Source organism: Silene latifolia, chromosome 1 (genome assembly GCF_048544455.1).
Source record: "Silene latifolia isolate original U9 population chromosome 1, ASM4854445v1, whole genome shotgun sequence".
Taxonomy (NCBI): Eukaryota; Viridiplantae; Streptophyta; class Magnoliopsida; order Caryophyllales; family Caryophyllaceae; genus Silene; species Silene latifolia.
Window position 1 is genome coordinate 26,064,293 of NC_133526.1, and position 15,988 is coordinate 26,080,280.

Genomic DNA, 15,988 nt, shown 5'->3' on the forward strand with positions numbered 1-15,988 from the left:
ATAATATATGCCCCTTTCCATGATGAATGCGGTGTTTTCCTGGTAAGCTGGGTGCATCTTGATCTGGTTGAAACCACTTGAAGCATCCATAAACGTTAGAAGCTCATGCCCTGTTGTAGCGTCTACCATTGTATCAATGTGAGGGAGTGGAAATGGATCCTTTGGGCAGGCTTTGTTAAGGTCTGTGTAATGTACACAAACTCTCCACTTGCCATTCTTCTTTTGTACCACAACCACATTGGCTAGCCATTCAAGGTACATTATTTATCTGATCATTCCCATGTTTAGGAGTTTGTCCACCCCCTCATTAATGATAGAGTTGCGTTCAGGGGCAAAATTTCTCCTTTTCTATTGTACAAGCTTAAATGAAGTGTCAATATTAAGTTTATGGGTGATAATATTAACATCTGTACCACTCATATCAAAGTGGGACCAGGCAAAACATGAAGACTTATTCTTAAGATAACTTACTAGTTCTGGTCTGACATTGTCAGGGACATCAGATCCTATCGGTACATGCATGTCAGGATACTCAGGGTCTAATATTACCTGATCTGTTTCCATTTGGGTTTCTGCCACATAAGTACTTCTGACAGGGTACTGTAATTGCTAGGCGAGAGACTTACCTGCCTTGGAAGGTTTTAAGGATTCAGTATAACATTCCTGGGCAGACTTTTGTTCACCTTTATTGGTTGTTATTCCCCACTATGTTGGTATTTTGACGCATTGGTGATAGGTTTAAGGAATAGCTCTGACATTGTGGATCCAAGGCCTGCCTAGGATGACATTTTAAGGCAGTCCAGGACTCCAAATTCTCATATGATGAGACTCCTTTAATGTATGTTGGCAGGTAGACCTCCCCCAGAGTGTTCTTAGTTTCACCACTGAATCCTACCACGACATTTGATTTCTTTATGATCTGGTTCTCATCAATCTTCATTGCTTTCAGTACATCAACAGAAATCAGGTTGACTGAGTTGCCACCATCTACTAAAATTCTCAAAGGGAAAGAGGAAGGCTACTGTGTCCAAATCCCAAACCAAGACATCTGATCTAAGATATAACCCCAGGGATCTCTCCTAGTAACGTGCAGTTCCTATTTGCATGGTAATGAACAGGCCATCATGATGGACATCTGAGATCCCCTACATGTCAGTATCATCAAAAGTAATTTGAGGTAAATTTCTAGGTTTAAAAGGAGACTTCATTTTTGACTCCCTGGCTATTTTCTTTGCAGGGGAGCTAGTCAGGCCGCAGATTTCAGATCCTTCATTGATGAACTTGACTTTGTAGATGGGTGGTGCTAGAGGCAGGTCACGTTGTGGTCTTTCCTGGTCCTTCCTTGATCCGTTGTCTTCTCTGTTCTTTGACGGCATCGGGTCTTTCAAGTAGCCTTTCTTTAATAGGTAGGCTGCTTGCCTGCGTAGTCCTAGGCATTCTTCTGTTATGTGTCCTATGTCTATGTGAAACTCACAACATCTTGTTGTGTCCTTCCTTGAGCTAGGTTTATCTGTCTTCTTAGGCCACTTGACAATGTCTCCTATGTTGTCAAGCCTTTTGATCAATCTTACAGTATAAACAGAGAAGTTATATTCTTGAATAGGGGGATAAGTATAGGAGTTATCTCGTTGCTCATGAGCATAGTTGACTTCTGATCTATCAGGACTAGTGTAGGGGGGTGGCCTGGAACTGCTTCCTCTGTGATTAAAGCTTTTCTTGTTGGATCTTTCATATCCTGAATCACTATCAGTGGCTTCAGCTTTGAAGCTTTTGTCTTCTATTTGCCTAGACGTCTTTAAAAGTCAGGCAGGGTTTCATAGTCATATTCTCATAGAAGTCGTTGTCCAATGGTAGACCCTGCCTGAAAGTTTCCACGGCTGTTCCAACATCACATCTGGGATTGATACTTTCTCTTTGTTGAATCTAGTCAGGAATGCTCTGATTGTCTCGCCATGCTTTTGCTTGATTCTGTATAGGTCGCTGAATTTCTTTTCGAGTTCCCTACTGCTGGAAAATTGATGATTGAACGAGTTTATCAAGTCTGTAAAAGACTTGATCCTTCCATTTGGCAGATTGATGTACCATTGGAGGGCATGTTCGGTCAAGGTTGTTCCAAAACCCTTGCACATGCATACTTGTCGTAACTCACTGGGTATGGAGGCTGCCAACATTCTCTATTTGTAGTAGGCTACATGGTTATGTGGATCTGTGGTTCTATCATAAGTTCTCATTGATGGGACCACAAAATTCTTAGGTATATCTATTTTTGCTATCTCATCCACAAAGGTAGAGTCAGCATAACTTTCAGGGTTGGCTTCCTCAATGGTTGCAGGTACTCCAGTAATCTTCTCAAATTTCTCATGGAGTTTCTAGATCTCCTGGAGCATGGCCATCATTATAGCTAGGTTAGTCTGATCTGGAATGGCCTCTTCATTGGTAATGTCTTCTGAGTTTGTGTCGTGATCTCCTACTTTAGATTTGGATGGAGTTGGAGTGCCAAAGTTGGAGAAATCAATGTTCCTGATAATGGAAGAGAATGGTGTTTCAGGCTGAATCTTCAATTATGAGCTTGAAGCTTTGTCTCCTATCCTATGCTTCAGACTAGATTCTGATTCTCTTAGTTTCATGACTTCGGCTTCAGCCTGGGCCATTTTCTGCTTCACTTACTCTATTTCCAATAGTTGTTGATTGGCTGCAGCCGGTTGTTGTTCAATGCTGTCTCCAGTCATTTTTTGGAATTGTTTTTGTGTTGCTTGGATTTAGGTTTTGATTATTTTTGAGCTACACGCCCTACGGTGGGTGCCAATTATTTAAACAGGAATTCTCACAGAGATAGTGTCCTGCCATGGAAGAATTTTTAGGGTAATCTAACTCAAAGCAAATAGCCTGACTAGTATGACAAAAAGAGTAAAGGATTAAATACTAAAGTAAGACACAAAGATTTATACGTGGAAAAACCCTGGAAATAAGGGAAAAAACCACAGTCACCAAGCCAGAAGGGATTATCACTATGATTTTAGGTATCCTGACAGGGAATATTTATGTCAGGCGAAGAACAGAATGTGATTGCTCAGTAATAATGCTAAGTAGTGTTTTGATTAAAAGAATTAGAGTAAAAGTTTGAGTGAATGAGTGAGTAAGCAAGTGTGTCTCTTCTTTTTTTGTTCTATGCCCTTTATAGTAGCCTTGCAACGTTCCTTTTAGGTTAGTTTAGGGTTTCTTGGTAAATAGGCCGCGTGCCCTATTTATCCGGAGATAGTTGGTTGACTCTTATATTCTTCCTACCGTTATCTTTGCTTAGTCAAATGCTCCATGCTCTTCGTGTAAAATATTGAATAGGTCTTCCTTGAATGTAGGAATTGCTTCCCTAGATTTAATTGTGCTTTAGTTGTTGCCTGACTTGTCCTGATGATGCTTATTTTGCGGCTAGTGAGATATTCTATCAGGCCTGGCCTAGTATATGTTTGTCCTGTTTTTCCCTTCTGGTTGGTACCTACTGAGGTGCTCAACTGCTTTGTGTAGAATGTCTTTTGTTCAGGCTTGGCTTTGGACATTGCCTGATTCTTGCCCCGCCGGGCAGGGTGATGTGACTATTATTTGCGTACATTGTCCCCTAATTGAACCTATTTTGCATACTATTATAACATTTCATGGCCATTTTATCTGTCAATTCCTTCCTATTTTGCTTTCCTGCTGCATTTTATATGTCTTATAGGAAAGGAGATAATGAGGCGGAATTCCCGTCTCCCGTGCATATTTGGAAGCTTGTTGACGATCTCAGATGGACTAGTATGAAGAGGAGGCAATAATAATAACCAAGGATGTAGGAATAAAGAGTATATAGAAGGATCATAGGCTTAAAAGCAAGGATGACGAGAAGGAAGCCATTACAAAAACAAATTGCTCGGAAACAAACCAAGAGTTGCTCCCTTGCCTCTGAAAGTATGCTAGATGAAACGTCATTGAAAAATCAAGTGGTCTAGGCTTTTGAATCACTCCAATAGAAGTCCGGATGAGGAAATAACGTCCGTTTTACAATCCGCGCTCAAATAGACAAGTTGTCCGCCAATCCGCGCGTCCCGAGACTCAAGACGAGCGTCCCCAGACCCAAGACGAGCGTCTCCCCTGCAAGACGATTGGATTGTTAAACATTAAAAAAGAGAAGCAATATGCCCAGTAATCCGAGCGTCTTGCTCCTAAGACGGGCGTCTCAGAACCCCATGATCCGAGCATCTTGCTCCCAAGACGGGCGTCTCAGAACCCTATGATGCGGGCGTCCCAATGCCAATCCGGGCGGATTCCTTGGCATAACAAACCGTGCTTCAAGACGATCCGAGTAGATCGTGGTAGGACTAGCAACGTGATATGCGCATTTCCCTTCGAGACTTGCATTTCCCTACCCAACAATTAGCAATGTTATTTACTAATCTACCCTTGCTTAACCTAATGATGTACTACTATATATACTCCATTTGTAATAATCAAGAAACCAAGTTCCCATAGTATGAAGTTTCCTTAGATTAAATCAAGTTCTCTTAGATTAGATTAGGAGTAAATTATAATAGATTATTCTCAATTATTCCACAAAATTACATTTTAATCTTTCCTTAATCATTGTTCAAGTTTATTATTATTGGGTAATTGAAGATTATTGGGTTATTATTGGAGAATTTACAACTATTCATCAATCAATATAGTTTTCTTCTATTATTCTTTGCTTTATTATTTGGATCATCTCAAGTTTGGTATAATCTCTTTACTCTTTACTCTTTATTGTTTATTTCCTTAAGCTCTTATCATGTTTATACTTGTTGTGATGATTGACACAATTATTAACATGTTGAACTTGATAATGAGTGAGTAGTCTTCTAGCTAGGATTAGTGGGGAATTAAGGGAAACACACATGGGGATTAATCTATGCTTAATCTAATATGTCCTCGTGATTAATTTGCTTGCCTATTGTGATTTCAACTTATGCACATGTTATGTTTGATGAAATGCGAGCCTATGAGTCCTTGCATTTTTTACCTATCGCCTATCTTTTCAATGAGGCTTGTAAGCATATAAACCAACTCGAGCCTCATTAGACCATGCATAATGTTGAATAGTAAGAATTAAGTCGACTTGTAGGTGTTGTATAATCTAATCGATTCGGCTCCGGGACCCAAACTTTTTTAGGGATTGTAAGCTTATACACCAAATCGATCCCATCACAACAATAAGTGCTTGTATATAATTGAGAACATGTTTGTATGATCAAATCTCATGAATCCCCTATGAACCCATAATATCCTAGAACTTTTAGTCATTTGTATACATCCTTCATTTTATTACTTATTTTACTTTATTGCTTGCATTAGTCTAGAATACAACTACAAACCCAAATCAATTGTGACACTAGCATAAATTGGGATAGATAGACTTAGAACCCAAAGCACACCCTCCCATGGATCGACCTCGACTTAACCACTAACTAGTTGTTTGTTGAGAATTATAAATATGTTTGATTGGGAGACACGACGACAACTCTCATCAAAATGGCGCTGTTGCCGGGGACGGTGTTATGTGATTAAGTCCTTACTTGTTTGTCTATTTTTAATTTTTCTTTAACCTTGAGGAACTTGTTCCTCAAGGTTCGTTTTTACCATTTTATTGTAGTTTCCATGTTTGTAGTTGTATCTTTATCTTGGCTATGATGCTCAAGACTTGACATATGGAGTATGTGGTGGATCTTTTGAGTATGACTATGGGTATGGGGAGTTTGAGGAGCAAGTCAACACAAACCTACCTTACAACTCATACAATGAAAATCCTAACTACTACCCCAACTTTTCCCACCAAAATCACCACATCCAATATCAACAACAACCACCCACCCAAAACTCACTTTACAACCAATTCCAAATGCCACAATATGAGCACTTTCACACTCACCCACAATAAAAAGATGAGCCCAACTTTGACATTCAAGATATGGTTCTCCAAATGATCGGAGACCAACAAATTAAAATTTCTTCACACAAATTCTAGAGGAGAGCCAAAATAGGAACAATGTTCTCCAAAGCATTGTTACCCATGGTGAGGAGTTGGCAATTTGAATTGCCCAAATGAAAACAACCCAAGAAAAAACCCAAACAAACACTCCCCACCAATCCTTGATCATTGAACATGAATGTGAATTTTAGGCAATGACCTTTGATGAAGAAGATGTGAAGTGGGAAGAGCCAATCTCCTTGAGCTCTTGTTAGTATGAAAGTGTAGTATTTTATGAGGAAGATATGAGGTTGAGTAAGCCAAATACTCTTAAACTTTGTGAGTATGAGGGTGTGACTTTTGATATGGACATTAAGGTGTTGGAGAAAGAGTTAATGAAGAGGAGTGAAGCCCCTATCTATGATTTTTATGGAGATAGCGATGATGACAAACCCATGGAAGAAGCTTATGCGGAATATGTGTCTTGTAATGACTTATAGAATGAAGAAGATGAATGGAGTTGTGAGATTGCCTCACTTCAGGAGCCCATCCTTGAGAAGTTTGAGGTATGCTTCCATGAAGAAGACGAATGCCTCTTTCCTAATGACCATGAAGACCTTTGTGGACAAGGCCCTCGGGAACTGCGTCCGCGGGATCCACACTAGGCATAATCGACTTGAGGTTCCTTCGAATCGAATTAAGACAAATTAGAGTCGCCACCAAGTTTTTTGGGAACTTGGAACCGTTCAAGTCAACTTTACACCTTTCATCGAAAAGCATAAAGCCAATCGACTACGAGTGATTAAAGATAAAGACTTGTACCCTATATCACTCGATTTGAATGACTCTCATAATCCAATGGTATTTAGACGGATCCACAAACCATAGATCCTGAGTAAGGGGTGAGGGTACGTGTTAGGAAGCCCACAAGGACACCTAACCCCGCCCGTCGATAACGGCCTCTACTAAGTCAAGTATCGGATTTCAAACAAGGTCATAGCTACTACGATATATGATATGCAAACATCGTTTTAAAACCCTAACATGCGAAGTTTCTATGTCGTTTTAGATGCAACTAAACTAACTTTGTCAAAGTTGTAATTTAGCATGTGGGTTGATTGATCTAACAACATGTAAAGCGTGCACAAGAGGGGTGGCCCACGGCTTACATGACTCACGGCCTTGGGTCACTCCTCGTGATGTGTGCTTTCGCTCAATCTCATCGAATTAGACATTGGGCTACGCACCAAAGCATGCATTAGCATAAATCGGGCCATGTTGTTTTAAACAACATGCGATTTACTACGCTCTCACTTGCATTGGGGCACAACCGTCTAACCAAACGAGACTAAGGTTTTTAGAAACCATTTGACTCGATAAAGGAAAACTAATTACAAACAAATTACAAAACGCGACTCAATAAACATAAATTAAATACAAGATACAAACAACGAGACTAAGATAAAAAGAGAGCGAGAAAAGGGATACACAAGACACGGCCAAACGCGACCTCATACACGGCTATCCTAGTTCCTAGGTTAGATTCATTAGGTTAGATGGATTTGCAAAGCGATGCGGAAAATTCATTAGAAATCGATGACAAAAAGAGGTCAGAAGGCTTCGCCTAAAACCGGGTGTTCTACACGGCCTAAGGGGTCAAATTAGGTCAAGTTCGCTAATTAAATTAACTCGTTGAGTGGTTAATAAGAAGGTGCTAATCACGCACTCTTATACTAGCGAGAAATTAGGTGAAAGAGAGAGATGCATTCATTAAGTTACAGAATTGTCGATTGATTTTAAAAGCTATGTCGAAGCAGCCTAACATGTCTAATTAGGTTATTTAAATGATCGAATGTCGTCTAAACGAGTTGTATGTTAACAATCAGAGGTCATACTAACACGTGACGGGTCCTAAGGTGGGTCGAATTGGTCGAGACAAACAAAGGGTCAAAAACGAGGAGCGAAGCTAGAAATCGCTTTATTTGTGCCCTACCTTGAACACGAGGATATGTAAATGAGACGGGGGTGTACGACCGACTGATGTAGCGGTTTCTTTTCCCATCTCAAGTCAACGCGGGTGCTCATGGTGGTACTTTAACTCATACTCGGACTAAACTAGTTTCATAGTTAATTTAAACGATAAATAAAAAGCGATAAACAAACAAAAACAAACTATAAGAAAAACAAACATAAAAAAGCGAAATAAAAGGGTGAAAGAAGAGGATTTGATGTACCCTCAACCTACATGTATCGTTGACACCGTCTTGGGTCGTAATCGATGGTAGATTTTATCTCGAGAGGCCGTCGTCGACGAAGAAACAAAGCAAACACGCGTTTTTATCGAATCTGACAAAGAACTTTCAAACAGCGATTTCTCCTCGTTTCACGATGAAAATTCGATTTAAAAGATGTTTTGAAAACTAGAAAGAGAGGAGAACAGAGATATTAAAGCAACCCCTGCTCGTTTTGAGTTATTGGGCACGAAAAACGAGCACAAACAGAACTGGACAGACAGGAACAAACCGCGAAAACAGAGTGTGTAACACTCTGTTTTTCGAGGGATTTCGTGTACTCTCAAGGGCAATTTGGCTAGTAAATCTTTGTTTAATGTGTAGATGGATGTTATGTGGTTAATTAGGAACAAGAAACTCGAGTTTTGATGGAGGTTTGAAGGAGGAACGAATTGTTTTTCGAAGAGGACAAACAAACTATCTCAGTTTGGATGTCGGTTTTGTGGAGGGTTTTTGAGAGGCAATTAGGGTTTGTTTCTGAGGTTTAAAGCTTGTGAGTGAAGGTAGTATGTATGGGGAACTTAGAGGAATGAATGTATGGTGAAGGGTGGGTATTTATAAGGAGTTAAATTAGGGTAAAAGGGAGGAGAGGCAGACGGGCTCGGCTGAGCATAGCTGCTGTCCAGCAGCTTTTGGGGGTCTTTCTAGGGTTCGTATGGGGGGTTTTCTTGGTGGTTAAGGTAAGGTAATATGGGTAGGATATTAGGGTATGGGTTAGGGTTAATGGGCACGGGTTTTGGTAGTGTTTGGAGCGGGTTTTGGACTCGGGTTTGAGTTGCAAAACAGGGGGGCTGCTTCGCGTTTTTGTGCGGGCTGTTGGGGGTGATTTGGGACGGGATTTGGGCCATGGTTATGGGGTTCGAACTGGGGTTGGATGGGTAGTGGTCTAGGTTGGTTAGTGTACTCGAGATTCGTGCCAATTCGTAAAGGAAACGGGCTCAAAAACCGAGCTAAAATCGAGCTCAAAAACACATGTTCAAAACGAGTTCTTTTCGATTTTCAAATCGATTTTTGAAATCAATTAACACATTAAAATAAATGATTTTTCAAACCAAATATACTCATAAAATGATTTTTCAAATCAAATATTTATTTTATTTTTAATAAAATAAACTTGGGAAAATAAATTCAAAATAAAATAAAATAAATTTAATTTACCTTAAAAAAGCTTTAATTTAAATATCATTTAAATTAATAAAATGAACTCACTTAAAAAAACATTAATTTAAATATCATTTAAATTAATAAAATACTTCATCGACGACGCCCATTCTACATCGTAAAACGAGCTCCAAATAATGACAATGACAACTAAAGAATACATGTGTCCTATCATCATCGGGTGTTTGTCGGGTTCTCTATAAATTCCAATATCGACGGATACGGGTATCTACAGAGCCCCCACTTTGACTGAGGCTTGGACAGGGCGAAAGTCAAAGTATACCCCAGTCCCTCTCGACTCGAGGATTCTCAAGGGTCGTTTATAGTCCATTAGACTTGCGTATGTAAGCTCGCCAGCCATAAGAAGAGATCATACCTGAAACTTCGTTGGGGATTAACTCTTGCTTCATGTTGCGTCGAATTATCATCGTTGGTCATCGACCCATAAATTGCATATATGGTGGATTGAGCCTTATCTTTAGGCGCCTACGTATCCGTTTCTGACGGAATCAAACCCGCGTCGTAGTTCGGCAGCTGCTGACACATGCCCAAAGTTTATCATCTGCTGGCATTTGTCCAAAATTCATCATCTGCTGACACTTGCCCAAAATTTATCATCTCCTGGCAGGTGCCAAAATAGGACGAGACTTTCCGAGGAGGTTGCCGCCACTCTCATCATTTGCTTTCAACTACGGAATTCTTCCATTTCATACTCTTGTATTGAATTGAATTCTTGGTGGATATCATCCTTCACATCTTGGTAATGGTCTCTGAAGCCCACGGCTTCAGAGCCCCCAGTTTGTGATGGCTCTAAAGTCGAAGACTTTAGAGCCCCCAGTTGAAGCATATCCTGCTATATTTGAAACATAGAAAATGTACGAGCAATAATCATCACTTAAGCACATTTGGATCATCGATCTTGAAATTGGATCATTTGAAAGATTGGGTCATCGACCCGAAAATTGAATTTGAAAATTTTGAAAAACTGGGCCATCGACCCAAAGTTTGAATTTGACATCACTTGGAATGTTGGGCCATCGACCCTTCAAAAATTGAATTTTGATTTTTTGAATTTCGAAGGATTAGATCATCGACCCAAAAAGATTCCACTACTTGGATCATCTATCCATAATTCGCAAAAAGTTTTTAGAATTTTGAAATTTTGAAATTTTTTGAAATCATCTATCACTTGGAATGTTGGGCCATCGACACTCTGTATGACTCGTAAACCACGTGGGCGTAGCCCGCTACCGTAAAACAAAAAAGGAAAATAAAACCGTAAGTGTGCACGGGTTTTAATTCAAATATTGACTTGCTGGGGGTAGAAATGTGAATTGGCCATTCCGGCGCCAAAAGATGGCAAATGGGAACCACAAGGTCGTCGAACTTGGGACGGAGATATCGTATGGCATGGTCGTGCTCCCAAGGGCACATGGGAATCAAGATCACTTGGCATTGACAAGGTGGATTAAACTCATTGAGCAACAACGTTGGCTTCGCCCAGACACTAAACACAGACTGATTTTATGAGAACACTTAGAAATCACACATCACTCTTGTTGGGAACATTCTGCCACTCTTCTCCTCGCCTCCTTTCTTTTCAGCGAGTATTCATCATTTCTTGCCACCGCCTTCTTTCTTTTCAGCGGGCTTTTACTATTTTTCTTCCACGCCTTCTTTCTTTTCAGCGGGTTTTTCATATTTTCTGTTCCCAACACAAACCCACATCTATATAACTCGGCATCTTGGCCTAAACCATTAGATAAAGCTCATTCTGAGACTCGATACTATTCATCCGAACCTATATCCTCATCCTAGGCTACATCGAGTGCTAAGACCGACTCAAACAAAGGTGGCTTCATTTGGACTTGGTTAAGACCCGTAAGAAACCGACCAGATGATAACTTGGATGATGGGTGGATTGAATCCCTTATTCTGAAGGACTGCCTACGTATTCGCGTGGAGCGAAATCAAATCCGACGTAGTTCGATCCTGGTGCATAAACATGGCATTTTTATTGTGTGTACACACTCGAAGGTTTCACCTAAGGTATCATGTCATATCCCATTCTAGCCTGTAAAGTACCGTTAGATCCCGTGTTTGGGGTTAGGTGTAAAAGGCTTGGATCTTTTGGGATTTGGAGCTTGGTAATAATAGGTTTGCAAGGTAAACCATCATTCCGAAGGTTTGTTTTGTGGTGCTAAGGCCAAAGGCTATGGCTGCTGATGTGGTTGGAATGGGTGTCTCGGGTTTGATGAACCACGAGTGCAAAATGGGTTGAAAAAAAGATGTGGGTTCAAATTTCCATTTCTGGACCCTAAAGGCTGTGTGTAACAACACAAGCGGAATGATTCTCAAAATTCCCGACTATCCCCTTGTAACTGTCTCAGGAAGGACTTAGGGGTAAAGAGGTTACTACTTAAGCTTTTGGGCTTCGCCCAATGAACCTCAACTATGGGTACTTGACTTGACTTCTGGCTTCCGTAACTTCGACATTCAACCAAAAGCGTTCTGCAATGACTTCAACATTTTTTTTTTCTTTTTTTTCATCATTTTTCCAATTTTTCTCTTTTTCTCATTTTTCATTCTTTTTCATCTTTTTTCTCTCTTTGAAAATGATCTTCTATTCATTCTCTTAGTCATAAATGGATACACCTTGAAAACTGGGCTTCGCCAACTAATTTGGGTGAGAACTAACAATTCCTTGTTAGAACGGGTTGATATCTTCTCTCTTCGAGATGGGATGATTTTGTTGGGGAAAAGGCTTGCCATCCATCATCGATAGGGGAAACAAGGAGCTAGTCCGGGTTTGTCATAGAATCATCTAAAAGCTTGTCACAAACATTGGTTCAGATGGAGGTTTTCTACCACCAGACATGGAATAGGTAAAGGAATCAAACACGGGATCCTAGTGTACCTTACATTTTGAAACATGACATATTTCTACCCAGGGATTCCTTTGAGTGTGTTGTGCGTTTTATCATGTTTCGGAATGATTGAGGATTGGAAACAAGACAATTTTGGAAACGAAACTGCAACTTTTTTATTGGAATGAGAAATGCTTAGCAGACTCGAAGGAACGATTCCTAGGACACATCCTAGGTCATCGCGGAACAAACAACTCAAATTCAAGAAAAAAAAGTCCTAGACTCGACTTGACTAAGATAAGAAAACAGATCCCGACTCATAATTTTCAAATCTGGTCATGAGCTTTCCCTTGTTCAGTTGTCAACTTAGATGCTCGGTTCTAGTCCTTGATCCCTTCGATGGTCTGCCTCCATCCCGAGGTAGTCCTATGAGGATCTACGCCAGTGATGAAAGTTGGTGAATCGAATTGTCTTTTATTAACTTCGTTAACGAGAGGAGTACATTCTAGAGCAAGACTCCCGACTTGAATTTCATTCTTCGGGTTTGGCAATAATTCAAAGCAATCCACAAATATTTCCCCGATAAACACCCTTTCAAGTGACATGGGCGGATAAGATGGGAATAATCGACATTGTCTTCGACAGAAACAAAGTTGGCGTGATCGGCAAATGGATTGGTGATGTTATTGGGTTTAACAGTTGGGATCGGGAGTCTTCCACTCTCAATCATGTCTTGAATTTCGTGCTTCAGTCGATAGCACTTTTCAGTATCATGGCCTTTCCCTCGATGAAAGGCACAGTAGGCATTTGGTTTATACCATTTACCTTGTTGATCAGCGGGAGGGTCCGGAGTTGGACCAATAGGCTTCAGCTTTCCTTGGGCTATGAGCCTTTGGAGAGCGTATGTATAAGTTCATCCGATATCGGTGAATGCCCTAGGTGTTTGGCGCTGCGACTTCTTCGATTGCCCTTCTAAGAGATTGATGGCTTCATCAATATGGGTCGTTGCTGGGGCCTTGGCCTTAGATGATGAGGCCCCTTGGTACCCTTTCGGCTTTTCAGCCTCTGCCCTTATGACATCATCTTCTACCTTTATCCCGATTCTTATCAATTCTTTGAAAGAGCCAAAATTCTGGTATTTCAGAGCATTACGGTAAACAGGTCGTAGATTATTTACGAACTTATCTACCATTTCAACTTCATCAGGCTTCTTGGCTAATTTCACGCTTTCAGCGCGCCATCTTGCAAGGAATTCAGTAAAGCCTTCTTTGTCTTTCTGTGTCATCACCTCCAATGTTCTTATGTTGGTTTGAATCTCGACATTGTCAGCATAGTGCTTACAAAACTCCACCGTGATATCTTCGAAAGTAGGGAAGTTCTTAAGGTCCAGATTGTAGAACCACGCCTTCGGGTGTTCATCCAGGGATTGAGCGAAAATTTCAGAGAGCATGTCAGCAGGCACTCCCTTTAGTGCTAAGTACCCCTTATAGGCCTTAACATGGTGGACTGGATCTTCTGTGCCCTTAAACTTTGGGATATCAGTGAGTACCATGTTCGTGGGTAACTTATCCTGAATTGGGGCATAGGCCCTAGCATTTTTGTAATGGATGTTCTTCCCCTGGGAGAGTTTCAGACGGTCCTCAATGAACTTGAACCGTTTCTCCGATCGATCGAGTGGGGTAGATGAAGAGGAATCTTCACCCAGCTTGGATTCGATTGCATCCATTCGGGTCATCATGAGGTTCACGGCCTCAGTGAGCTTGTTAACAGCATCTTCCATTGCTTGACGTCGGGTTTTTGGAGGCCTTTCTACAAGAAAACCCCGTACTAAGTCAATATTTAAAGTAAGAGCCCCTGTACACTTAAGGACACGACCCCAACTTGACTCAGACAAAGACTCGACTTGAGACTGACTAACCAAAGGTTCGACTCACGGTTGGATTTAGACCTTGGTTTATTTTAGACTCGACAAAACGACATGACTCAAGCTGTCATAGCTCGATTCTAAACTGGACTCGGTGTGACTAAACCCGTGATTGGACCAATCATAGTCCTTAGGTTCGGGTGAAACGTCCTAAAGGGCCTAGCTTGGACGTGTCTGTGGACTATCCTAGACCAAATGGTCGACCAACATGACTCAAAGCCCAAGAGGTGAGCTTGGGGGACCCAACAGGGTCATGTTCTAGACTCTTAGAACATAACACACCCGGCCTAACACGGCCATGACCCGGACACGACTTGACGCATTTCATGCTTGGTTGAGGTTCGAGAGGCATTTTGGATTGGTTTTGAAAAAACGAAAGATTGATTCGAAAATGAGATTTGAAATGGGCAGCATGCCGGCTATAAAAGCTCATTTTGGGCCGAAAATTCTAGTCCTATTTGGACAGCATTCCGCGTTTTTAAAACCATGCTAGTTTGAAAGTAAGTTGTTCAAAAGTTCGGTTTTGAAAAGGACATGGGAAATTTCGAAAAGACTCGGGAAAACAATTTGCACATTGTCATTCTCATGTTATAAGGATGTATGCTCCTAGACATCTCTAAGTCTCGGCAAGTCTTCTACAAGAAGGTCTATGCCCTCCATCCTTTTGCGGTCTTATAGAGCAAGGTGTCTTAAGGTAGAGTACCTAGAAGATCGTCCCCACCATCAAGAACCACGCGAGGTGAAGTGGAAGCGAGCAATGTGCAGCTTCCTAGCATAGTGGGACGTCGCCCCCACGCATCACGAAGAAACGCTGGGACGGCCCGGCAAGTCCTTAAGGGTTTATGCATGAATCGTAGCACTATGAGTAATGTTTTACTTTCCAACACTTTCTTTTCAAGTTTCACCTCGGAGGAAAAGACCCTAGAAACAAAGTGTAACTAGTCCTCTTTTCCCCAGTGAGTCGCCAAACCGTGGACAAGGCCCTCGGGAACTGCATCCGCGGGATCCACACTAGGCATAATCGACTCGAGGTTCCTTCGAATCGAATTAAGACAAATTAGAGTCGCCACCAAGTTTTATGGGAACTTGGAACCGTTCAAGTCAACTTTACACCTTTCATCGAAAAGCATAAAGCCAATCGACTACGAGTGATTAAAGATAAAGACTTGTACCCTATATCACTCGATTTGAATGACTCTCGTAATCCAATGGTATTTAGACGGATCCACAAACCATAGATCTTGATGAAGGAAATGTAGATCTTTATACATATTAACATACTCATATATGTCTAAACTAATTTGTCATAAAATTAAAACGGATCTTATGCATGCAAACAATAAAATAAATAGAGGAGAAATCATGTCCTTACATTGTAGATTTCGGCTATTAGGGCACAAGAGAGATCACCTATCTCCCTTGTTCTTGAGCTTTTCCAATGGAAGAATAAAGATCTAAGTGTAAGATCTCTCCCTATGTTTTATACCCAAGGCTCCTCTTAATTTTAATTAATATTACAATACTAGTATAATATTAATCAAGGTAGAAAATTGAACCAAAAATAAATATAAAACTCTTATATATTTCGGTTTTTATGAGAGAGGAAGAGAGGATTTTTCTTCTCTCTAGAACTTATATTTTTTGATGATGGAATAGAATGAATAATAATATACAACATTTTGTATATTATTAGGTAAAATAAAAACAAAAGCCATGATGGCTTTTGCCTTCTCAAAACCGGGTAAGAGGAGGGGTTTTTGGGGAGCCAATG